We start from the raw sequence: 25,756 nt of genomic DNA, 5'->3' as shown, positions 1-25,756 counted from the left end.
AGATTCTCTCAAAATAGGAGTGAGAAGTGTCATGAGGGATTAAGTTTTGAGGCCTTAACAATGCTCTTTATTTTTTGAATTTGGGAAACTCCCCTTACTCTAATTATTCATCATCTTTCTTTAAAAACATATGGAAAACATGAAATTATGACTTAAAGGCGAGGCAATAACCATTCAACATCATGCTTAATGATTTAGTGCGTCTTTAATAGCCCTCGAGGGCTAAATCGATCAAGCAATCCCTCAATGAGCAAATTAATATATAAAGTATTCTACAAGCTGCATTGGTGCCTCAAAGAGCATATATTGTTGCAAGCACTATAGAGTCTAGGAAGTTAATCAAGGAGGTTGAACGAATCAAGCCCTTGCTATGGAATGCAAAAAGTAACCAATCACATTGCATACACTTCAGTGCTAACAAATGACATTGCCATAAATTGAGAACAAGAGCTTATTGTATACAGAAAGAGCTGAAGTGGAAGTGACGATGCACATACGGTGGTGAAATTAAAGAAGAGGGGGGGGGGGTTGAGTTAATTAAGGTTTGCTAGAGCCATGGAGGACAACCGAAGCAAGAAGTAAATACACATTGACCATGGGGGACAAAGGGGATGTTAATTAGGCCTTGGTTTAAGCAAGATTGACAAGGACAAGAGTGTTACATGAAAGGAAGGTTAACCACCCCCACCACCACTACTACCATAGGTCTTACCAAAGAAGGTTAACCACCACCACCACCACCACCACTACCATAGGTCTTACCAAAGAAGGAGAGCTGCAATTGATCATAGATAGCAAGAGCTCCAGCTCCGGCTATGGCACGCAGGATGTTGGCTCCAGCTCCCTTAAAGAGTGACCTTGGGCCTTCCCTCTCCACTATCTGCCGGAAACAATCCAATGAGTTCCTGTACTTCACAGCTTCGCCCGAGGTCATCATCATCCTCCTCCTCACCGTGTCGAATGGATACGACGCTAGCCCTGCCACTATTGTTATCCCCCACCCCAGTATAAAGCTGGCAACGAAGTTGTCCTGCCACAACACGCTTGCTATTACAACGATTTTCAGCAACAAAAGTACGTTGGGTGCTTGTAGTATCATCATGCAGCACCTACGAATCGCATGCTATTACATCGTTTTTCAGCAACAAAACGTCGGATCGGATTCGTGTTGTAGCATCATGCAATGCACCTACTAATTGTATACAGCAGCTGGCGTTCGTCTCAGGACATTATGGCAGCCTTTGCAGGCATCTGTGCATTACAATTCAATGGCTAGATTATAAGCTTTATCAGCCAGTTACGTAACTGCGCCTACACACGTCGAACCATTAAACATTCCCCATATTTCGTTTCGAGAATACGGCTTCTGCAATCGGCATCATGCGAAAATGGCGTTCCTAGCAAATAGACAATGTACCCTACCGCTCAACGTTGGTAATAGAAAGTTTACCTGCAGGTTGCCCTTCAAAACCAATGGCTTCAGGGTGTCGTACATCCCGAAATAGAGCCCACGATACACTATGATTCCCAAACACGAGATCCCGAATCCCCGATACAGCCCCGCAAACCCATCCGTTTCTAGAGTCTTCTTGTACACATCTAAAAGACCCTTGAATTGATGTTGCCCTCCCTTCCCAAAATCTGCACCAAGTCGCGTCCTGGCATAGTCAAGGGGGTAGACGAAGACGAGAGAAGTAGCACCAGCCAATCCGCCAGAAGCTAAATTTCCGGCAAACCATTTCAGATATCCATCTGTGTCTTTGTTGACATTAAACATGCGTTTGAAGTAATCCTTGAAAGCAAAGTTTAAAGCCTGATTAAAGGGGACGGTTGACGTTAAAATATCCTCCCAGGTGAATGAGTTTCAAAAAATGAACGGCTTCAGAACTAAGAGCATAGCGAAGAAATACATAGGGAAAGGGCCAACGGACCTGCGTAGGGAAATAACGAAGGACGTTCGCAAGATTACCACGCCATAGCGATAGAACTCCCTCCTCTTTGATAGTACGTGCAAAGCAATCGAGAATACCCCTGTAAGGCTCTTTAAGCCGACCCGTTTTTAAGAGTTCGTCCTGATTCTGTAAAAGGAGTTTGATACGTTCAATGGGAGCAGCCACAGTTTTGGAAATGGCCGCAGCAACCCCTCCCATCATGAAAGAAACCGCGAATCCTCTCCGGTCATGCTGCTCGCTAGGAGCAGGCACAAGCAGAGGGGGGAATAGACAGATTGTTCTTCCTGTAAGTTCGTGCAGCTTCAATCCATGCACGAGGATTTCGCCATGGAGGCAAGCGTGCGGACTATAAATTTCTTGCTTATTGTTGCAGAGCTTAGATCCAAGATAACTGTACCCAGAGAGCTTCTGAACAACCGTGGGCATTTTGATCTGTTCCGCCATAGCTACTAACAACAGAAATCCTTCCTCTTCCCCCCTGGCGCAAACAAATGAAATATCTAATTGCTTCTCTGCCGTCTCCTCGACTTCTTTAGAAAGAACCACGAAGAGCTCTTTTTACACACAGTCCTTGCCTTTCCTCAATACGTATAGAAAAAGTATTTACCCACAACTTGTATATTACAAAGGTGAATGATTATAAATCATTCATTTGGCCTCCGCTAGATTCAAAATAGCGAGGAAGATGTGGAGTGTGGAAAAGAGGGCGGAGATGTGGAATTGAAAGCTCATGAGAGAGAGAGAGGGGGGGGCGGGGAGGGGCCTCAAAATGTAGAGGATTTCTAGAGGGAAAAAATAGCATGTGGAGAGGAATAAATAGCAAGTGGATCTAAAATCATTGGAGATTTTCGGAAATTTAAAAATGGCGATTTTCGCATTGTTGTGAAACACCTTCACTTAGTCCTTCTTTTGGCAGTCCAAAAACATAACCTCTTGGTTTGACTCTGGCAAGTAATCCCGACCACCTTGAGCAATGTTTAAACAATACCTTTTTGTTCTGACAATGACCGATTCTCCATGCCATCCTAGGAGCAATTGATTTGTATAAATACAATAGTGCATCATCAACTAAAATACTAAGTGATTTGTATAAATACAAGTATTTGCATCATCAACTAACACGCTTCGATACAAGAACCTACATTTCCAAACTACAAGAACCTACATCTACAACTATAAAGTACGGAGAGAAGAACTATACTCAACATCATGGTTGAACTCTTTTGGCTATTGTTACCAACCACCAATTCCATTTGTATCCAAACTAGTCAAGACAATTTTGGAGCCTCATGTTATGATTGTTTCCTTGCAAAATTAATTTTTTGTTCCATGATCAATTCATTTAATACCATAGTGGTCAAGACTATTCAAAATGTTCGGATATAATTATTGAGGGGTCCAAACTAGAGGATATGTTTGCAACATACTACATTGTCCTGAAAATATATAGCAATATGATGTCTTAGTTTCATGAAGAGTATCAATAGAAGTCGAGAGAATCTATGTTTTATTTAGGCACTTAGCCATTTGATTATGGTAAGGGATAGCAAATGCGACATAAACTCATATCGACTTGTTTTGGTTGGCAATACTTATAGTTTGAATTTTTTGAAAGCAACATGTCTAGCTAGAATTGTCATTGATTGATCTCTATGAGGAGAATTTGTTTTGTGATGTAGGCACTGCATCTAGCAATGCATTGGCACCACTCTAATAGGAACCATTTCTCTAGGACAATGACATATTTGTTCCAAAATGTAAATTTTAGAAGGACACCAATTGGATGGCATCCAACTAGCTGAGAACAATCAATGAGTGGTTTGATGATTGGAACTTGGATTTCTAGCTTTCTCAAACATTGTCGTAGAAATTAATGAAGAATACAAAGACAAATTGTCCATGATGCATTAGACTTCTCCTAACATATGAACTTGGATTAGTCGCATTCTAAACAATATTCTAGACATTAATACATATTACAATTTTCTTTAGTGTCCAAACAAGGGTGGGATTGATAATAATATAGACAATTGAATTTAAAGGAACTCTGGGATAAATGAGTATGGTTGTGAATTGTTGAAACTATGGAAGTGATATCTACAAGCTAGGGGGACCTAGTAGGTGAATCCAAGACATGTATGCCTTAATGATCGGAGCTTACCAAATTTAGAGATCAACTTCAACAATTGAAATAGGAATGTCACTTCTGAACTGTGAGAAGAAGGTCATGATCTTGAAAATGAGAATTCTCTCTATAGTTAGGATTAAGAGTCACATTGCAATAATGGCATCTCGCATGTTGATCATGAATTTTGAAAGGTGGGTATGTATAATGGGACCAACTATGGGACTAGGAAAATAAAAATCTAAAGCCACGTGATTGTATTTCATTGTGGGCAATCATTGAAGGAGTGAAGAAATGGTCTTAAAAAATCAAAATTTGGCTATTTACTATAGGTACAATGACATTTACTATGGATAACTACTAAAAATACCACCGATAATTTGTTAAAAACTACTAGGAAACCTAGCAGTACTAGAGGATAAATTGGTCATGAAGTTTCTCAATAGTACTATTAATATTACCAGTGGTATAGGGTGTTGTATTGTCGGTAGTAGGCATTTTACTATCGGTAAGGAGTTTGTTACTGACAGTATTGTATCCATTATCAATGGTATTAATATTGTCTCTTCGATATAATCATGCCATTGATTCATTTACAATTTCCTTTTATCTGAGAGGTAATTTCTCCTCTCATTTTGTTAGCCCAATGCTAGTAGGGTCTAGCCCACATAGTAGTTCTTGGCCCCTATTCTCACAAGGCACAAGAGCTAGATGGGACCACTCCTAGGGTTAGGTATGTGGACTCTATCGAAGAAAGAAGTGGTTTTGTGTATTTTTTTGTATGCATTCTATATCATGCTCTATAACTTGTACACCACATGTTGCACTAATAGGTGGATTTTGTATATATAGATATTGTATCCGATTTGCAAACTTTCACAGAATTTTACTACGAGATGAAAGGTTCCAATAGCTCTAAGAGTGAGTTACCAATGAAGGTAAATAAGAAGTTAACCAGGTGAGTTGAGAGAAGTTACTAGAGAAAATAAATATCTTGTAGAGGAGAGAGAGAAATGGGCACTGTAATGGAGAGCACCTATAGGTTGTACTGTAAATTCAAGACCATGGTTATACAAGACATAAAGAGGATGCTAGAATAGAATTCCCAAGTGCATGAGATGCTAGCATTAGGAATTGGGATTTTAATGCATTTCTTTACAGTTTTGAATCCTAAATTGGCAATGTCCATGTACGGTTTGAGAAAATGTGTACTAAAAGACCATCATTTGCCAATGCTATCAGTGCAACACATATGAAACGATGGGATGGATTATGGTCTTTGCATAAAAGTAAAGTCCTATTGAGCAAGAAGAAATGTAAAATTGAGAGTTCGTAGAAGAAGTCATCCTAAAGGTTTGGAATGGTAGAAGAGTGAGTTGAGAAAGATGAGGAAGGGGGCACTCTAGTCTTTATTAAAGGAGGTATCACACAAAAGCCTAGAAGTGAGCTAGTCTAAGAAATTATGTGAACTTTGTGACATTTATCACAGAGCAAGAGATCTTTCAAGGTGAACAAATTGCATCTCAAATATACGAGACCATCTATTGGTCCATCTAGAAAGTTAAATTTGTTTCTTACAACATAGATGGTATGGTGGCAAGCAAAATGAGGACAATGTCAATGGTTGTAGACAAGAAGCATGAAGAGAAGTGGAGCACACTGTGGGGGTTAAAGGTCACTGTGCCTTTACCCCGGTTATGTACAATACTCAAAAACATATATAAATGAATGAAAAAGAAGATTAGGGTGGTTCTGCACCCACCAAAACTTGTGGCTCTCTGTCTCTCTCTCTCCTTCTTCCGTTCTTGCTTCCATTGAGAGCACTCTCGATTGGTATCAGAGCACAGGTGATCTAGCTGAGCGTGCGTGAATGCTTGGAAGCTCAGCAGCTCTGTGGGAGGAAGAAGAAGCTCTATGGGAAGCTTTGTGGGCGACTTTACTTACATCCGAGTGTGCAGAGACCTTGGAGGAACCTTTGGAAAAGTCACTTTGGTTTTACGAAGTGGTTTTGAGAGCCTGTTAAGAGTTTTCAAAGAAAAAGTCGTTTTTTGAGCTTTTCCTTGTTTGGTTCGATGACAGAGACTCCGTATTGACTTGTAGAGGCAACTATTGCTTGCTTTTAGTGTCCACTTCACTTTAGGAGCTTGGAAACACCTTCATTCTTGAATATGGGATCATTTCATTGGATTTCTGACTCAGTGTGTCAGTTTCTGCGTTTTTTGCCCGGGTGTTGGAACTCAAGTTTGGAGCAACCATTTGCAAATCTGTCAGTTCCAGTGGACTCAGGAGGTTCTAAAACTTCTATGTTGCTCATCATTCACACTCCAGTGGAGTTTACAAACAACTTTGTTTCCAAAAACGTTTTTCAGTCCGTGTGTTGGACCCAGTGATTGAGACCACGGTTTCCAAAACCATCTGTCCCATTGCATTCCGAACGCCCAAAAACCCCTACCTATCAATTCTTGCGCGATTCGGTGGAGGATTTTCAGAGTTATAGATCTCTGTGTATTCGATTTCGTCTCTCTATTATGCATTTTTCATTCTAAGGTTTTGAAACCTTAGATTTATGCCACATGGCAATGGATAAGTGTTGACTCCCATTTCTCACTCATCGGTTGGGATTTTGGAGTTCTGGCAGAAGAGAGATATTTGCAGATTTTCTTGTTGAGTCTGATTATGCAATGGCGCCCATGTTTTGAGGCATCTCAGGTTCTATTTTTAGTAGCGGTCATTACCGTGGGACTATGATTTCTTGAGCATACCTTATGCAGATCACTCTGGTTGCAGTTTGAGCAGTGTGCGCTCATTCGTGGTATGCATTGGGTTGCAATGGATGATTTATAGGCCATTTGGATGCATTACGGTCCTTATTGGATGCACTGATAGGCCCAAATTGCCTTGTGGGATGCTATTTTTTATGGACGCTTTGCACATGGATGCTATTTTATGTTGAGGGACAGCTTTGACACATTGCAAGTGATGCACTGATAGTGCTATGCTCTCTTGGATGAGATATTATTGATGCATATGCCAGTGGATGGTGTTTATGCTTGAGTCATTTGGCACTTATTGGCATTTTGGATTGCCATTGCAGTTGGCATTTTCTTTTGGGCCAGATTTGCTCATATGGATGCATAGTATATGCACATGAGTTAGATGCATCTTTTGATGCTTTGAGCTTTGAGTTTTGGTGATATTTCATTCTATTGTGGCATACACATTTAGGAGCACCTGGTATTTGGTGTGATTCTCTCTTGCAGGCACTAGCATTTAGGATTTTGTTTCATTTGCATCATGGCATCCTCTTCCATGTCTGAAAAGGAGTTTTTCAGCATTAAAAAGTTTGATGGGAGAAACTTTTCTTTGTGGAAAGAACAAATAAGGGATGTGCTTATTTAAAAGAAGCAGATTAAACCCTTGGCAAGGATTGAAGCTAAGCCTGCAAATATGTCTGAGGATGATTGGAATGAGTTGGATGCATTAGCAAAGTCTACTATTAGACTTCATCTTGCAAAGTCAGTTTATTTCACAGTAGTAAATGAGCAGACTACGAAAGATTTGTGGAAGAAACTGTGTGCCACTTATGAGAAGGAAACTACCTCTAATAAAGTTTACCTCATGAAGAGGTTGTTTGAGCTGCAGATGAAGGAAGGGGTCTCACTTGAATGAATTCAATATTATTTTCAGCTAGCTTTAGGCTTAGAAGATGAATTTTGATGTGGAGACTAAGGCAATATTTCTCTTATGTTCATTGCCATCCTCATGGGATACCTTCTGTACAGCTGTCAGTAACTCTACACCTGGTGGAGTACTGAAATTTGATGATGTTGTGGGTAGCTTGTTGGCCGAGGAGATTAGACGGAAGTCTATGGATGGCAATAAGCAGGATGCAGCCTTAAATGTGCAAAGGGGTAGATCACAGTTCAGGGGGAAGTCCCAAGAAAGAGGGAAGTCTCGTAGCAAATCCAGGGCACGGAACATTGAGTGTTACCATTGTGGCAAGAAGGGCCATATGAAAAAGGATTGCACTTTCTTTCCCCTTCTTTTATGGGCTGATTTAGTCTGCTTCCCATAGAGACAGTGCTCACAAAATTCAAAATCAGAGAAACTCAAATGCGGTACATAACCCAAACGGCATAAGAGTTTCATTCCATTCTGGCTCATGTGCCCCAACCTGCAATGCCACAAAGAAGTGCTTGGCTGCTCGGTTATTGCAACAACATGATCAAATACCCCTGATACATGTAAGGGATACAAAGTCCCACACTTGGCACCCCTGGCCAAAAGCATAGAGCCCTTCTAAATTTTTTAACTCTAAAAGCCAAAAGTGGTGTGAAAACCAGCATCATCTAGCTGACCCACTGAAATAAGACTCTTGGTCAGCTTAGGCACATGTCTCACATGTTTCAAAACAAATGCAGACCCATTTGCAAAAGAAAACTTTATGTCACCTGCTCCCACTATGTCACATGCATAGTCATTTCCAAGATGCACACAACCTGTATTTCCACTGTCATAAGTGGAGAACCATTCCCTATGGGGAGTAACATGGAATGAAGCACCAGAATCCAAAATCCAATCCTGGGAATATGCATCATCTGAAGTGGTAAGCAACTCTGTAGATAAACTAGACATGAAGAGAACGTCATTGTCACTATCATGTGTGACTGCATTGATCTCCTCGATCTTCACTTTTCCTTTGTCAAAAGCTTGATTTGGTGCATTCAGACGTATGTGGTCCCATGCCTACACGGTCATTAGGCGGGGCTGAATACCATGTGACATTCATTGATGATGTAACTAGGAAAGTGTGGGCTTATGCTATAGCTCGGAAGAGTGATGTGTTCCAGGTATTTCAGAAATGGCTGGCCTTGGTTGAGAATCAGTCAAGTAGAACGCTTAAATTCCTACGAACTGACAATGGTGGAGAGTATCTCTCTCATGACTTTCAACATTTCTATGATACACGTGGGAAGAAAGGTTGCAATGCATGCTTTCCAATGCAAGTCTTTCTGGTGGTTTTTGGGCTGAGGCAATCAAGACTGCAGTGCATGTGATCAATAGATCACCTAGTAAGAGTTTGGATGGTGGTATTCCTAAAGAGGCATGGAGTGGCAAGAAGCCCTCTTACTCTCATTTGCGTATATTTGGGTGTGAGGCATATGCACATGTGCCAAAAGAGCTTCAAAAGAAGCTAGATTCTAAGTCTAGGAAATGCATCTTTCTGGGTTATGGTGAAAGTGGAGAGATGGGCTATCGTCTCTGGGATCTAGAAGCAAAGAAAATCATACGCAGCCATGATGTGGTCTTCAATGAGAAGAAGATGCATAAGGCACCCATGAGGGATGTGGAAATGAGGAGAATCACTTTCTAGGATGTGAATCCACCTACATATGGAGGGGGGGAAGGCAGTGAGTACTCCATTGCCTCCATATGTGAAACTAAGTCATATAGATAGTTCCAAATCAGATGAGGAGAGGGCCATGATGGCCAAGGTTCCTTATGCATCAGCAGTTGGGAGTCTTATGTATGTTATGATAGCTACTAGACTAGACATTGCATTTGCAGTGGGAGTTGTTAGCCGGTATATGGCTAATCCAAGAAAGAGGCATACTGAGTCATACAGATAGTCCCAAATCAGATGAGGAGAGGGCCATGATGGCCAAGGTTCCTTATGCATCAGCAGTTGGGAGTCTTATGTATGCTATGATAGCTACTAGACCAGACATTACATTTGCAGTGGGAGTTGTTAGCCGGTATATGGCTAATCTAGGAAAGAGGCATTGGGAGGCAGTTAAGTGCATCATGAGGTACATGAAGGGTACCAAGGAGATGTGCATCTGCTTTGGTAAAGGAGACATGCGTGTACTTGGGTACACAGATTCAGACTATGCAGGGCATGTGGATAGTAGGAGATCCACTTCTGGTTATGTGTTCACCTTTGTAGGTGGTGCAGTGTCGTAGATGTCTCACGCACAGAAGTGCGTTGCTTTGTCTACCACAGAGGCTGAGTATGTTGCAGCCACAGAGGGTTGCAAGGAGGCTATATGGCTTGATCGGCTAGTGGGAGATTTGGGGATTCATACAGGTGTACCGACATTGCATAGTGATTCCATGAGTGCTATTCAGCTAGCACGGAATCTGGTCTCTCATGCAAAGACCAAACACATTGAGGTCAGGTACCATTTCATCAGGGAGGTACTTGAGGACAAGCGCATAGAGCTTGTCAAGGTTCATACAGATGATAACCCTGCAGATATGCTGACGAAGAGTCTACCTAGTCAGCGGTTTGAGTATTGTCGTGTATTGATGGGCATTGGATAGTATGCTCACTGGTTGTTCTCCTTAAAGGCACATTGTCCTTTAAGTGGGAGGTTATGGGGGTTAAAGGTCACTGTGCCTTTACCCCGGTTATGTACAATACTCAAACACATATATAAATGAATGAAAAAGAATATTAGGGTGGTTCTGCACCCACCAAAACTTGTGGCTCTCTGTCTCTCTCTCTCTCCTTCTTCCGTTCTTGCTTCCATTGAGAGCACTCTCACGCACCCATTCTCCTCGTAGACAAGAAGCACAAAGAGAAATGGAAATTCAAACATCACACCCCATTCTCATGAAATTTAAGACCCCTTTTGACCATCACACCCTAGTTCACACCCTAGTTCAGGTGGAAACCTAGCATAATTTTCCATCCAACTTCCATTTAATGAAGGGTCCTATAGGTGTTCTATTAATGTGTACTTCAAGAGAGGAGCAGATAAGATGGAAGAAGAAGAAGGAAAACTAGATGATGCAATAAAAGGATCAAGAGATGTGCTACATAGAATTAACTTTTATTGTGCCAACATGCACCACCAAGTATCCATGCTCTCCTAGTTAGACTAGCTCATGATTGCATCAAGACTAATGTTTCCACATAGACTGGTTACCTAGCAACATTTTGCTTGATTTTACTCCAGATGGTGCATCTCATGCTAGAATCATTTATTGGCGAACCACACAAGATATTCTAGAGGAGTGTAGAAAGGCTTTCATAACAATGAAGTGGTTGCAAGACAAGATTTTAGACGATTGGCATGATAGATTTTGCATTGCAAGTAAGAGCATGCTCAAAAACATTGGCTTGTACCATAGTTGTAGACTTTTGCAAAAAAAGAAAGATACAACCTACAATCGGACTTTTTTTCCCTTGGTTGGATTATCAATGAAATGGTATAGTTTTTCTTGGATGCCCATATATATTTGCTCATAGGATTGACCAAGCACATCCGGGAGTAAAAGTTTGATACACATTGGTCAAAGATGGTGGTTTACACGTAAAGATACAATGTGACAAGTCCAAGTGATGAGGAGTTGGCTATCGGATGATTGAAGGGATGAATCTTCTCGGGGGGGTCACTATGTATAAACCCTCTATATCACGTGCGTTCAAGGCCTATATTTAAAGTCCCTTATCTGTAAAAAATTTCATGAATAAAATGTACCCCTTTTCTATACAAATCTGTAAATTTTTTCCAAAACTATTTTAAATAATCCCTTATGTATATTTATTTCTGTAAATTTTAGAAATAAAAAAAATCCTTCTGTTGAACTCACGTGATAGGGTTACATATGATGAGTGACCCCCCCGAGTGAATCTTTCTTTAAGGCTTGGGAAGTAGTAACTCGTAATAGAAGTCAAATTATTTGTACGTACTTTTGATGTATTAAAGTCACATTTTGGGTCTTTTTAAGGCCCCTCTCGAGTTTACTTTCCAAAATTTTGCAAATGTCATGTAGCATGGTCATGCATCTTCATGCATTAGATCGTGTTACATCATCATGCTGCATCATGAACATCCCCCACAAGAGATTCCGAATGTTGCATTGCCAAGTCCATCATAATTATCAAAGACAAACCCTACTACAATCAAGTTGTCTTTTTCCGTCTTAGCAGTTGAGATCATCAATGCAACCTTCCACACAAGTAGGGTGTTTCCAAGGACTCATTGAATGGATTAGTAAACATTCCATGCATATGTAAATGCTTATATTTTTTAACTCTAATCACTTTTGAAACAAAACCCATGTTTCTTTGTTACTACAAAAACATCCCTCCCCAATGGTTCACTCTTATAGCCATTAATCCAACAAATTGACCACAAATTCATATTTTGGTGCATGAAATTTAGTGGATGATGCAAAAAGGCATGATAATCATGTAAATTATTCTCGTTACCATTCAATTTGATATGCAAGATGACCCCCTTTGGACTTGTAAATCTATATATATAAATTACATTAAGTTGCCTTATGCACATAAATGGCATGTAAGTCCCCCCATTAAAAAAATTCACTAAAGTGCTATGTTACATGTTTATCCATGACCCCCCCCCCCCCAAAACCTAAATGGGGGTTACGCCAAAATAGTCCTTAGCTCTAGACTACTCAATTTCAAGAAATGTGAAACATAAACCTCCTTTTGAATACTTTCTACTTCAAGCAATTATTTTATGGGACACTTAGATTATTTCTTTGCTTTCTTGATTTTCTATCGCTTCAACAAATTCTCGCTCATTTTTTAGGGCTCACTTTCTTTTTCCTGCTCACTCTATTGACTAACTCATAGATATGGGATCAGTCAACCACTTCTTCAACCACAATGAACACTCCCTCTCTCACCTTCTTTCTCTCATGACTCAATTGTGGTCCACATTATCCCACCATACTAGGTGCAAGAGATATAGATTGCAATCTTGCCAAATGAATAGTGCTGAGGGTTCTCATAATCTTTTCATGAAAATAGGCAAGAAAGCCAGTTCAAAGTATCTTCAACAAACTCTATATCACTAGCGGCATAATTCATAATTTTGATGGTACAAAGACTAGTAATGGTGGCAATATTAAAAACCTCACTAGTATATTTATGGCTTGTAAATTGTAACATTGGTATAGACGGTATTACAACTAGTATTAAGGATATTTCCACTAGTATATTTAATCCTATTCATTGATGATTTTTCTAGGCTATCAATGTTATAACATTATTTTCATGCAATTTTGGACCGAAAATGATGATCATGAACCGAGATATTGATGTGCTCTCAATGATCATAGGAAGGAACACAAACATAGTGATTCCACACATAGTGGTCATAGTGATTTTGCTGTAGGCTTGGATGATTCTATGTGATTTATAAAAGACAAATAATATAGTATTCATGGTGATTGTGCTCTAGCTTACTCTATGTTATTTATAAAAGACAAACAAGATTAGGAAATCACATAATTATGTAAAATTTTAGGATATTAACTAATGTGATTACACAATCAAGTTAGTAGTGCGAGCTAATTATCTATTTGGTACTGACCTGGTAACCGAGGATTATGCAGTAAACATAAGGTCATTAGTAGGAGATATACTTATACTATCAGTATATCAAATATACCAATGGTATAACTTATGTGTTGACAATATATGGGCTTATATTCACAGTATATTTTATTTATAGGTAGCAAAATCCCATCGATATTTTCACCTATGGAGAACTTACTTGGTGAGTTTTTCTATCTCTTAGACTACAGATTCCATGATGGCATGGTTTCTCTATCTTAGATGGAAAAGAATCATTATGGTGTCCTCTTAAATGTTGATGTGTATGTGTTTTAGTTATTTAGAGGTCTAATTGTGGTGCCATTTTTGTGTTGCATTTGGTGGGGTGTGAAAAGCACCATGATTGCACTTCTATTACTACATTTATGATAGAAGCACGTTGCAATGCTTCTCTCCCTGGTATCAAAAGTAAAGAGAGAAACGTATCATAGAAAATTCATCCTTTAGAGAGTGGATGAAAGGATATTTAAGCAATGCTAGGCCGATGCACAATCAGGTATAGCTAATCATAAAACTATTGTGAGGTATTTTTGAGACCATTGTGACATGCAAGTGGGTTAGATTTCAAATTCAAGGTAGGCTCACGCTCTTTCTAGGTTTTTCCCTAGCGTAATGATTGCCACACTAGCATAATGATGAGATTGAATCTGTCAGAACTTGCTATTGTAATTGTTCCAAACACAATGGCAAAGCTTGACACATAGCACTCTAGGCCCTTTTTTCCAGGGGCATACACATTAGGGAAAAAGGGAGCTCATTTTGGGGCCCTAAGAGAAATTTACGATTTTTTCATTTTTCTTTCCTCTAAAATAATAAAATATGACATAACCCCACTGACATACAATGTAGAATTTGGTATTTATCACATCACTGACGCATTCAGAGCGGGCCAAAACCCCAAGAAAGGCTTTCAAAATGCCAAAAACGGGCACTTGGAGGCCCAAAAAAGGCCAAAAAGGCTCGAAAAGCAGCCCATACAAATGAAAGCAATTTGACAAGTTGGACGTGCCAGTGCTGTCAGAAATATCAAATTCTGCACCATAGGTTAGATATAATAAAGTAGCTCAAGTGTCCTCATTGCATGCAAACTCGATCACATTTCTTTTGTTTTCCTTTTCTAAAATTTTCAACGTTACGTTGACCCTTCTTTGATTGGTGGAGGGCAATTTTCTTTCTTGGCTAAAAGGCCCCAAAATGAGCTCCCTTTTTTCCTAATGATCATTCTAAATAGATTTTGACACGCGAGCTCTACATGTATGTGGTCATTCTCAACATTATGCAGAGCTCAACACTCCGTGCCTTTACTAGACAAGAATACATTGTGTGATATGTGGTAGTTTCCAAAATCATGGAACGGTTCTTATGCACAACCACTGCATTAGATTAGAGTGTTGATGACCTTTTCCCTCACAATATCCCACTCTATGACCACCCTGCTTATTCAACAAGAGATCTATTTTATCTTTTTTAAGGCTATGTAAAGTCTCTTTTATGGTCACCCTTGCCCACCATGTTGGTTCTTGAAGATCATTGGAGCTATTTTAGTTTTTTTCATAGCTATTTTACAAAGAAGAAAATCACCCATTATTCTCCTAGATCTCTCTTATACTAGAAAATTTTTGGAATTTTAGATCCTACTAGTGCATGCTCATGCTCACAAAGGCCCACTAATATTTTAGTATTTAAAAGGTTTTTAAAGATCTCTTGACTATTTAAAAAACTATGCTATCATGTGTATTCAAGGGGTAGATTACGAATCCCTTAGCGCCCCAAGAACCACAATGGCTCATGATCACACAAAAACACTCATATCTTAGTATTTAAGATCTTGTTTTAGATCTATTAACTATATCAAACACGAGACTATTGTGTGTGTTCAAGGGGTATATTAGAAACCCCTTAGCATCCCAACCTCATTGTTATTTTGAATATTATTTTTGTGGGTACTTTTTACACTTTTAGGGCATGCACATGATTGCAGATATCTCATATTCTATGTTAAAAACTAGACCATCATGTGCATACAAGGGGTGTATTCAAAACCACTAAGCAGCCCAATGGTAGCCTAAAACATCTCCTCTTGACATCAACATTTATCACCGAGTACTCTACTATTGTAAAACCACAAATTACTAGAATACTTTTATTATAAGTCCAAGAAAATTCAACATTTGGGAAGAGAATATGAGAAAAGAGAAACGTGTATGTATTGTTATAAATTTTGTATTGCAAAATTTGGCAAGAGAATATCGATCTCTTTTTATCAGCCTTGGGCCTTACAAATGGTTGTTTACATCTTGAGGTGTAGCATCCTAATGTGCATCCCAAAGGAGGTTGGACATAATAGGGCACCTCTACTTCAAAAGGAGTTCTGGCATGCCATGCAATCCTTTGAAGGACGTCCAACATAAATAGAGCCACCAATAGAGCTCCACCACCATGCACGTCTTTGAATCTTGTCAAACAAAAGAAGATAGAAGAGGGATGATATTAGTAATAGCAAGAATGTTGGTAACGACAAGGTAATAATAGGCATGTTGGTAATAGCAAGTATGTTGGCAAACAGCAAGCATGGCAAACAGTTACAGTGGAGAAATAGGTGATGATCAGTGGAGAAATATAGTTTTTGTATGGCAAATAGGGAAGAAGATAAGGGATCTAATGAGAAGTGAAAAATAGTCAATGAGTAGTGGATAAATAGGCTCAATCTTTGCAAGGAGACAAGGGTGATCTTTTATGCCTGCATTCAAGCATTACAAGCCGATAGTTCCTAGTTAAACACATGCCATTTGATCAATTGGCATGCCTAAATAATCATGAGTGGACCTGAACCAATCAAGTCTGTATGGCCCTTGAGTGTTGCCCTTTAGCATAAAGGGCTATATTATCAAGCCATACATGTCTTGGTGGCATCATTCACCTACCAAACTATTGTGGTAACAAGTAATTCCATGTAACCCATCATTTTGGTTGGAATAGGCTCCAATTGTTATTTTATGCATTTGTCCAAATGATCATGTAACCCATCATGGTGGTTGGAATAGACTTCAATTGATCTTATATGCATAATCCCAACTAATCATGAGTTGCTCTCAACCAAATGACAATCTAAATTCTTTCTATACACGAGGAACCGTGAAGTTTTTATAGGTTCAAGCAATAGTAGAGCAATTGAATGGGATGTCTAGTCCCTTACTCAAGGGTTATCTCGAGGATCATGATAGAAAACCTAAAGAATGTAAAGGATGAAAAATCCTTGAAAATAACATCTGAGACTACCACAATTGGATTGCACCTAATGGGCACTTGCCTCATTACAGTTTTTTCCAATTTAAGAAGGAAATGAAGAGAAGCCATCAATGGAACATTAATAATGCAATAGGAGAAGATTATCAAGGATGATGTAAGGTAGAGCTCATATAGGATCAACATTTGCTTGCATGTAGCCAATCACAAAACTATTTTCAGGCCAATTTGGATACGCGACGTGATGTGTTGGTGGGTGAGATTATTATCATTGTCAAGAGCACAGATCTCGACACATAGAACTATATGCATTTACTCATGAGCACAGAGACTGTTGCTCCTCTGGCTTGACTACATCACATAGCTTTTGCCTTGCCACCTGTCATTGCGCAACTTCGCCATCTGTTCACTACACAACACAATCTTTTTTTGCACTGACCATCGTGCTGGTTAGAGCAATGATGTTGGCATGGAGCGACCACCACATTGGTCTGACTACAGCACAAAACTTTTTCCATGCCACCTATCATTGCACAACTTCACCATCTATCGCTGCACAACACAATCTTTTGTTGCACTGACCACTATGCTGGTTCGAGCAATCATGTTGGCATGGAGAGACCACCACGTTGGCATGAAGACCACCGTGGCATGTCAATCCCTAAAGGGGAGCCCTCAAGGTCCATATCCATAACCACCATGTTGGTTGTTGGAGCTATTTTAGTTCTAAACCAAGGAAAATATAGTCTTATTTAGGAGCTATTTTAGTCCTATTAGTCCTATTAGTCCTCGTGCAACAATTTCTCAACCATCACACTGGTTCTTGGAGCTATTTTACTTCTAAGCTAAGGAAAATGTAGACATTTGCAATTTATGATAGTTTCCTTACAACCACCGTGCTGGTTATTAGAGTTATTATAGTTCTAAACCAAGGAGAATATACTCCTATTTTGAAGCTATTTTAGTCCTACTAGTCCTTGTGCAACAATTTATGCTAGTCCTTGGAGCTATTTTAGTGCTATTTTAGTTCCAAGCTAAGAAAAATGTAGTCCTATTTTATAGCTATTTTAGTCCTTCTGCAATAATTGCTTGTGCAGCAAATCACACCACTTGCACTGGTTGCTATAAATCCTAAATGAAGGCATTTTTGAACCATTTTCACTACATTTTTTTCAAATAGGTTCTTGTGCAATGATCCCTATGGTTACAATTAAATGTAAATTAGGGTAGAAATATGCCATTTGTGCTTTTTTAGATCCACTTTCACTACCAAAGTCACAACAACAATAGTTTTTGCAATAATGGTACTACATTGAAATTAAAACAAAATAAATTATATCCGATAGTTTTTCTGATAATAGTATTACATCGAAATTGAAACAAAATAAATTATGTCCGAAGCAAACATTTAACAAAAGAGATTACATCCAAAGATTCTAGCACTTTGTCTTTGTGACACTTATTTAAACACTTTTAGCACTTGTCAACACCACCATTGTGGTGAGACCTGGTATCACTTTTTGCCCTTGTTAGCACTTTCTTACATTTTTGGCCTGGTGCCTCGTATGTAGGGGATAATATGAGCACCTCGTAGTTAGCACTTTCTTATAATTTTGACCCAAAACTCATCATATGTAGGGGACAATACAAGCACCTCATAATTGAACATAACCTTCTTCATAGCAACTTCCTTCAAGGCACTAGGAGAGAGAACTCAACTTGGTGGTGAGCGTAGTCGAGCAAAACCTTTGACAATGGGTAGGGAACTCAATCTAGTGGTGAGCTCTAGCACACTGATGCTCTTAGTGTGTTAGAGCTTATCACCAAGTTGAGTTCTCCTTCCCCAGTGCCGAAGGATGTGCTCAATTACGAGAGGCTCATCACCAAGTTGAGCTCTCTCCTAGTGCCTGACAGAACAATGATGACAGACATTTGTAGTAGCTGAGAACGGGATCAAATGTGACGGACCTAAAATCCATTGTGCAATCCCCCCCTTAAGACCCGTTTCCCTTGGCTCCCCATCTTGCAACTCCTTTGGTCATGGCTATGGCTATTGGAGTTTTCCAAGATGGAGAGCCAAGGCAAACTATGGATCCCATGACTTGGGCAGCATTATGAAGGGGCATTGAGGTTGCATCAAAAAATTCATCACATGGGTGGAAGGGGGCTTGGAGAGCATGGAAGGGGGTAGGAAAGGGGTTTTCCTGAGTGCAATGAATTGTTTCTCTGCCCTTAAGGCCTTTATATAGCTAGAATTTCTGCCCCTGGGGCACCAACTCCCTTTAGTAAGAAAACCTATCAAAATCTTGAGTATGAGATGAATTTAACAATATGCAATGAGTAGAAATTATCTAAATTAACATGGTTGTGTTCTACACTAAAAGAGCTTCAAATATGTCTTTACACCTTGAAATTTGGATAACACATGAAAAAGTTACATTAATTTGAAAGGAGATAAGATGTTTTTTCATATTTTAGTGTATTTTTTGTTTTACCCCCCCCATCCAAAAGACCCCCCCCTTGGGCCTCATATTATGAAAAGTATGTACAAATCTTGAAATCTTGCATGTTTTTCAAGGTATATACCTATTATTTTGTGGGGGAGGGGACATGAAATTTTCAATATTTCCCTTGCATATTTGAATTTTTTTAAAGGAAATCCATGCATATTATATATGAACCATGTCCCCCCATAGCCTTAATTTTGGATGAAAGTAGTAACATATTACATATTGATTTGGTGCCCCAGGTTTCCTCCCTCCCAATCTTCTCCCCTTAGTTTCTTATGTCATTTTGTGTGACTCTAGGCGCATGTTGCTGCTAAGAGCACACAATCCACCCGTTGGATTTTTCTAGTAGCCCATAGGCGGTCATATATATCATCATCTAGCCATGACGTGCAATGAGATGGTTGCCATGGGAGAATTTCTTGGTCATCAAAGCCAAGATCACAATAATTTATGCACCTAGCTTGCTGGTATCTCAGCCTAGTGTAGGTGGTCATATACATCATCGTCTAGCCATGACGTGCGATTAGATGGTTTCCATGGGAGAATTTCTCAGTCATTAGAGCCAAGATCATAATAATTCAATGGGATGAGGGGGGAGGAGCAGTGGCACATGCACCCATCTTGCTAGTAGACCAGCCTAGCATAGGGAGTCATAGACATCATTGTCTAGCCCATGACGTGCCATTAGATGGTTTCTATGGGAGAGTTTCTTTGTCATTGGAAAATTCTAACACTGGTATGATATGTTCTTACAGTCTAATTCCATATTAATGCTAATCTAAGCAACATGGTCCCTCATGCAAAGCCATTGTTATTACAGTTTGATTCTGACTCAATGCTAATGAGATGCTAATCTAAGCCTGTAAATTAGATTGCCCCTCATGCAAAGTCATTGTTATTACAATCAATTTAAGAAAGGAAATATCAAAACAAGACATCATATTAGCATTGAGTCGGTTCATCAGACTATAATAACAATAGTTCTCGGTCATAAGATCGAGAACTATTGTTATTATAGTCTGATGAGCCAGCTAAATGCTAATCTAAGCTTGTGAACTAGACAGTCCCCATGCAAAGTCATTGTTATTATAGTCTGATTCTGGCTCAATGCTAATTTGAGCTATGAATTAGACAGTCCCTCATGCACAATCATTGTTATTACAGTCTAATTCTGACTCGATGCTAATCTGAACCTATGAATTAGATGGTCCCTCACGCACCATCATTGTCACTAAAACAAGCGTGGTGGTTGTTTGGGATTAGTATACTCTTTGGGATTTACATTTTCCCTTGTTTGGGATTTATTGATTGGGATTTACTAAAACAAGCGCAGTGGTTGTTTGGGATTTACTAAATATTATATTTTGTGGGGGTTTCAGTTAATCCTAAACCAACAAAAATGCATTTCCTTGCTAGTGCCTACCTCCTCTAGCCTTAACTATCATACAACTAACCTATCATATTCATCAACATAATGTGTGGGAATCTATCGGTACATGGGTCTTCAAACATGGCAAAGATCTCATTGGATTACATCATTGAGCATGTCAAGATGGCTTGATTTGACAGATTAGAATATGTGAACAATTATAGCTTGGATAGCAGGAGAGCAAACTAGTTTTAAAACTCAACAAGTCTCGAGTGAAGGCACAACGAAGTCCAATAGAGATGGAAAGCCACAGGAGCAATGACATTTTTTCTATCGCTTGTCCTGAGCTTGATCAAGCCATTTTTGCAAGGGGTCCCTTAGCAACCCAAGCTTGTCATAGATGAGATTTATCGCTTGGAGGATGAACCAACAGTGTCATTCACAAGATGGTCATATTGTAGGAGGAATTGTGGGAAGGAGTTCAACATCATAAGAACCCACAGTTTGTGAAGTATGTCTTTGAAGGCTCCCATTGTGTGAAGTGTCGAGTCCTTGTCCTAGAATCCTTGATTATAAGAACCCACAGTTTGCAAAGATGTTGTTGAACGCTCCCATTGTATGAAGTGTCGAGTCCTTGTCCTACAATCCTCGCGCAAATATAAATTCCTTCAAAGATCTTGGACTTGAACTTCGGCCCTGCAACCCAAGAGTGGGCTGCCCCAGGAAACGCTCCACCTACCCTCAATGCGGTCAGTCATGGGATGCCTTCCCGCACTTGCATGTAGCCTAATTGGTAGTGTGCCAACTCTATCTAGCCATCAGGCCACACATGGCCCCCATCTGGTGTCCAAACCAGGACCTACGGGATAACCGAGCTACTCAAATGCCTTCTCCTCATATGGGGGGCTTACAAGTAGAGTTAGCTGGTTCCCGCGTAGTTACACGAGAGTGGAGCATTGATATCTAACAGTTACTTTCTATTCAACCACACTAGTTTAGGACAATCACATAACTTGTGTTTGAGCTAATAAACCACTATTGCATGATGTTCCAACCACTAGGCTAGTTTAGGACAATCACATTAAGTCCAAGCCAGCCTAGTTTTGGTGGGCCACAATTGCATGATATTCCAACAATTGGGCTGGTTTAGGACAATCACATTAAGTCCAAGCCAACCTAGTAAACTATCCCAATGCTCAATCACAAACAACCACCAGGCTGGTTTAGGCAACCACTCGCCTGCATTGTATCAAGAAATGAAGCAAGTAAACTATCCCAAAGCTCAATCACAAACAACCAGTGGGATGGTTTAGGCCACCACTAGCCTGCATTGTATCAAGCATGTATATGATGCGCTCATCAAACATCTTGCATCACATCCGCTTTCTACAGATGTCCTTGTTATTTGGAGAAACTCTTGTATTTTCATGCCAAAATGTCACCACTATTACGATGACTTTCACACTTAGGCTGCCTCTCCTTTTCTTGCGATCTATTGAAGCCCATAGAATACTTGGATCGGGATGATTGAGCATTGCTTCTGCTCTGTGTGCATCTCTCGAGGTCTTGGTAAGGTTGTCACTCTATGAACTTTAGGGTACAGGCTAAAAATTGTGAAGACTCGAGGCTGTATTCACCTAAATGGTGATGCGTCAATTTTATGAGCAAAAACCCATGAGTAGGTTTATCTGAGCGTGTTTTTCAAGAGATTTAAAAAATTGTATTTCTTTATAAAACATGGTTTTAACACTTTTATTTTCACTAGAACTAGATCCCTTTATGATTAAAATATACAAAATTGTCACTCATTTAATTTTACATAACATAAATTTTCTTCTTCCTAGACATCCTTTGTACCCCTGTTATTACCTAACAAAAGTGTTGAAAATTCCTTTAAGAAACATCCCTCATAATAACTCTCAATGTTATAATATTATACATATATAATTACTTTTTAAACACATTTATATCAATATGACAAGAGCTTTCTAGTATTTTAATACATAAATAACAAGATATTTATGGATGTGTTTCTAAAGAAGTTTAAATTATTGTAAATAAGTATTAACTTGGGCTTATATATCACTCCCATAAAACATATGTAATATTTGATACTATATATGCAAGATTTTCCAAAATATAACCCCATATATGTGCTTAAATGGGGTTTTTCGATCAATTTGAGTGGCTGAATGACTAGATTTGGACATTGGATGTGAAAGCTATGCCACTTTTAAATGTGTTATGGGTTATGCCACGTTATGGATTATGCAAGATACCTATATACAAAAAAATCCCTGAACCTCACCAAAAATAGCTACACTCAAGCAAACAATGACCCTACAAGGTATGGTAGAGGAGGCAAAAGTAAAGGCCATGCACATGCATAAGAGAAAGTTGAGGCCACTAAGGCCCAAGCAAGAGAAGCTTTAAAAATGGTATAGAATTAAAGGCAGAAAAGAGAAGATAAAGAAAGGCAAGTTAAGTACATGTAATGGTAGCTTGAAGATACTAGAATGGATGCAAACCAAGTAGAGGCTGATCTAGCAAAAATGAAATATCAACTTGATGCTCAAAGTGAAAAATAGAAAGGACTTAGGTTAAAATCTCTACAAAATGCAAAACTCACTGAACATTGAGAAAGATGATATTATAGAGATATGATAACTCAACTATAATGGATAATGAACACAACTATGGTAGTGATGCTTAAGCTACAAGAAAGCTTAAAATCCAAGAAGGATGTAGCTCAAGAAGAGAGCAAGAAGGATACATATCCCCAGTAGAAAGTAGCCAAGGTGGAGCAGATACAAAGAGTGTAATGTGCAAGATTGGAAAGAGAAGACAAAATATTGGGAAGACAATCACAATGACCTATAGTTAAATTACAATACCATTGTGGAGTAGATTGCCACGGCTCTTGAAAAATTAAGAGACAGTCTTCCATCCTTTCTAAAAACCAATGTACTCAATGGTCTTGCAAGAGGCATATGGTGAAGTTGCTATAGACTTTAAAGAGATTCGACTGCTACAACTGTAAGAATCAAGTAGAGCTATTGGCATTAGCAAGTAAAGAAGCTAAAGGAGAATGTCTACACTCACAATATAAGGCAAGAAGGAATCAAGAAACACCTTGCTCCTTTCTAAAAACCAATGTACTCAATGGTCTTGCAAGAGGCATATGGTGAAGTTGCTATAGACTTTAAAGAGATTCGACTACTACAACTGTAAGAATCAAGTAGAGATATTGGCATTAGCAAGTAAAGAAGCTAAAGGAGAATGTCTACACTCACATGAGACTATGATATTGATAGTTGCAATAGTTAAAGTAAAAGAATATCCTATTTAAATGTAGCAGGGTTGTACACATGCACAGTGTGGACACTTTATGCATGTGTTTGATTTTGGGAGTTTGTGCTTGCATCCTTTATATGCAAAGTTAGTCATATATCCCAATTCTCAAGTCATAGAGATCCCAATCGTGTCTACCTATTATTGCATCTATTTATCCAGATGAAGTAGGACCTACACTGCATTGGCCATAAAAAGAAAGTCTCTATTTGATGGAGGGAAGGTCCAGCCCCTTGATGAAGGGAAGAAGAAGTCCCCTTACGAAAGGAATAAGAAGCCCAAGCCTAGTCGATTTTGATGGTTTTATAGCACCTTTTGATATGTACATGTTTAATTTTAAATGAAACTATTCTACTAGAGTTCTTGTATGTAACTTAGCAATGGGAACACAATTCTCCTTTATACAAGCTATTTAAGGATTAATTGCAACCCCATAGTGGCTAAAAACTATAAATGGTTTAGGACTAACTACAACAACTAGCAAAGTGGTTGTAAAAGTTCAGTGATTCACGAATAACTACAACCAAGCTATTTATTCATTAATAGGAATTAAAATCTTTTTGACCATTTCCTAGCACTATTTGAACACTTTTTTAGCTCTTTTCTAGCACCGTTTGACCACTTTTTGACACTCTTATGGGATTTTTTGACCACACTAAGTCTAGCATTTATTGCATAAGAATAATTGCAATTAATTATATTCTTTTAGGATCAGCTAGAACCAACACAGTTGTTGTACAAATTAATTGTTTCTAGATTAATCATTCCTAATGCAATAGAAAAGCATGATGAACAAACAAGGTTTCATGTTCCCTATCATACAATAAGTGTTGCACTTCCTCAAATCCTTAGAAGGATCAAGAAGATAACTATATATGGGGCATTTACTCTATATAAATCCTCTATATTGCATGCTTTCCAGGCCTAATTTAAAAGTCCCTTGTGATTTTTTCATGAATAAAATGCACCCTTTTTTAAATTCAATCTATGAATACCCCTTAAAATTATACCCTTCTATATGTAGAAAAGATTTTAAGAATTCATCTATTGAACTCATGTGCTACTTTTACATATTTGTGAGTGACCACCCTTAGTGACTATATTTGATATGCATTGAAACTATTAAGTATTGCCATATCAGTGAGCACTTTATATCTCATTTTCTTCTTGAGATTAATAATTTTTAACAAAATATATCACATAGATAATTATGCCATCGGGTAAATTAGAAAGGCATGTCATGTATTACTTGTCTTGCTACTAGCCATGAAATTGTGAAGCATGTATTTTGGGATGGTTTTAACCAAGTGATCTATAAGCTTCCTCATCTCAGTGCTCTTGTACTATAGTATCCATCTTCTTTTTTCTACTCCTTTAACATCAACATGTTAAAATGCCCTCCATTTTATAGAAACAAGGTTGTATTCCCTATTTCATTTAGATAGACATGTAGCTTCACCTTCACACCATAATGATCTTTGTAGTAATGCATTCAATAGAGTGTCACTCAAAGTTACAAAATTCTTCCAAATCGCAATTGCATCTATAAGACCTCTAACAGGGCACACTCAAGCTGAAACTTCAATTTTGTATTTTTTTTGGGACTACCCCAGAGGTATCCCAACAGGCATAGGGATAGGGCTATGGCAATGGTTGTACGGATAGCTTAACGTGCCAATCGGTGGGATACAAGTATGGCACCGGGCGTGGGGATAGCTTAACGCACTAGTTGGTGGGATGGGTAGTGCCACATGTTGGCGTAATGGGACACAGGTGGTATCCCCATGTCATAGGGAAGAGCTAAGACTACAGGTAGAGGGATAACGA

The 25,756-nt window shown here is 38.9% G+C and overlaps 1 pseudogene; it reads right to left on the bottom strand.

Annotated features, from left to right (window-relative positions):
• Positions 1 to 721: 721 nt before the first annotated feature.
• Positions 722 to 2,396, bottom strand: LOC147882054 (ADP/ATP translocase pseudogene; annotated as a pseudogene).
• Between the last annotated feature and the right edge of the window lie 23,360 nt (positions 2,397 to 25,756).

This window comes from Dipteris shenzhenensis, chromosome 30 (assembly GCF_047967505.1).
Source record: "Dipteris shenzhenensis isolate YYH24624 ecotype China chromosome 30, Dip_SZ_1.0, whole genome shotgun sequence".
Classification (NCBI taxonomy): Eukaryota; Viridiplantae; Streptophyta; class Polypodiopsida; order Gleicheniales; family Dipteridaceae; genus Dipteris; species Dipteris shenzhenensis.
The sequence above is the reverse complement of the archived record's forward strand: the minus strand, read 5'-3'. Positions and strand labels throughout refer to the sequence as shown.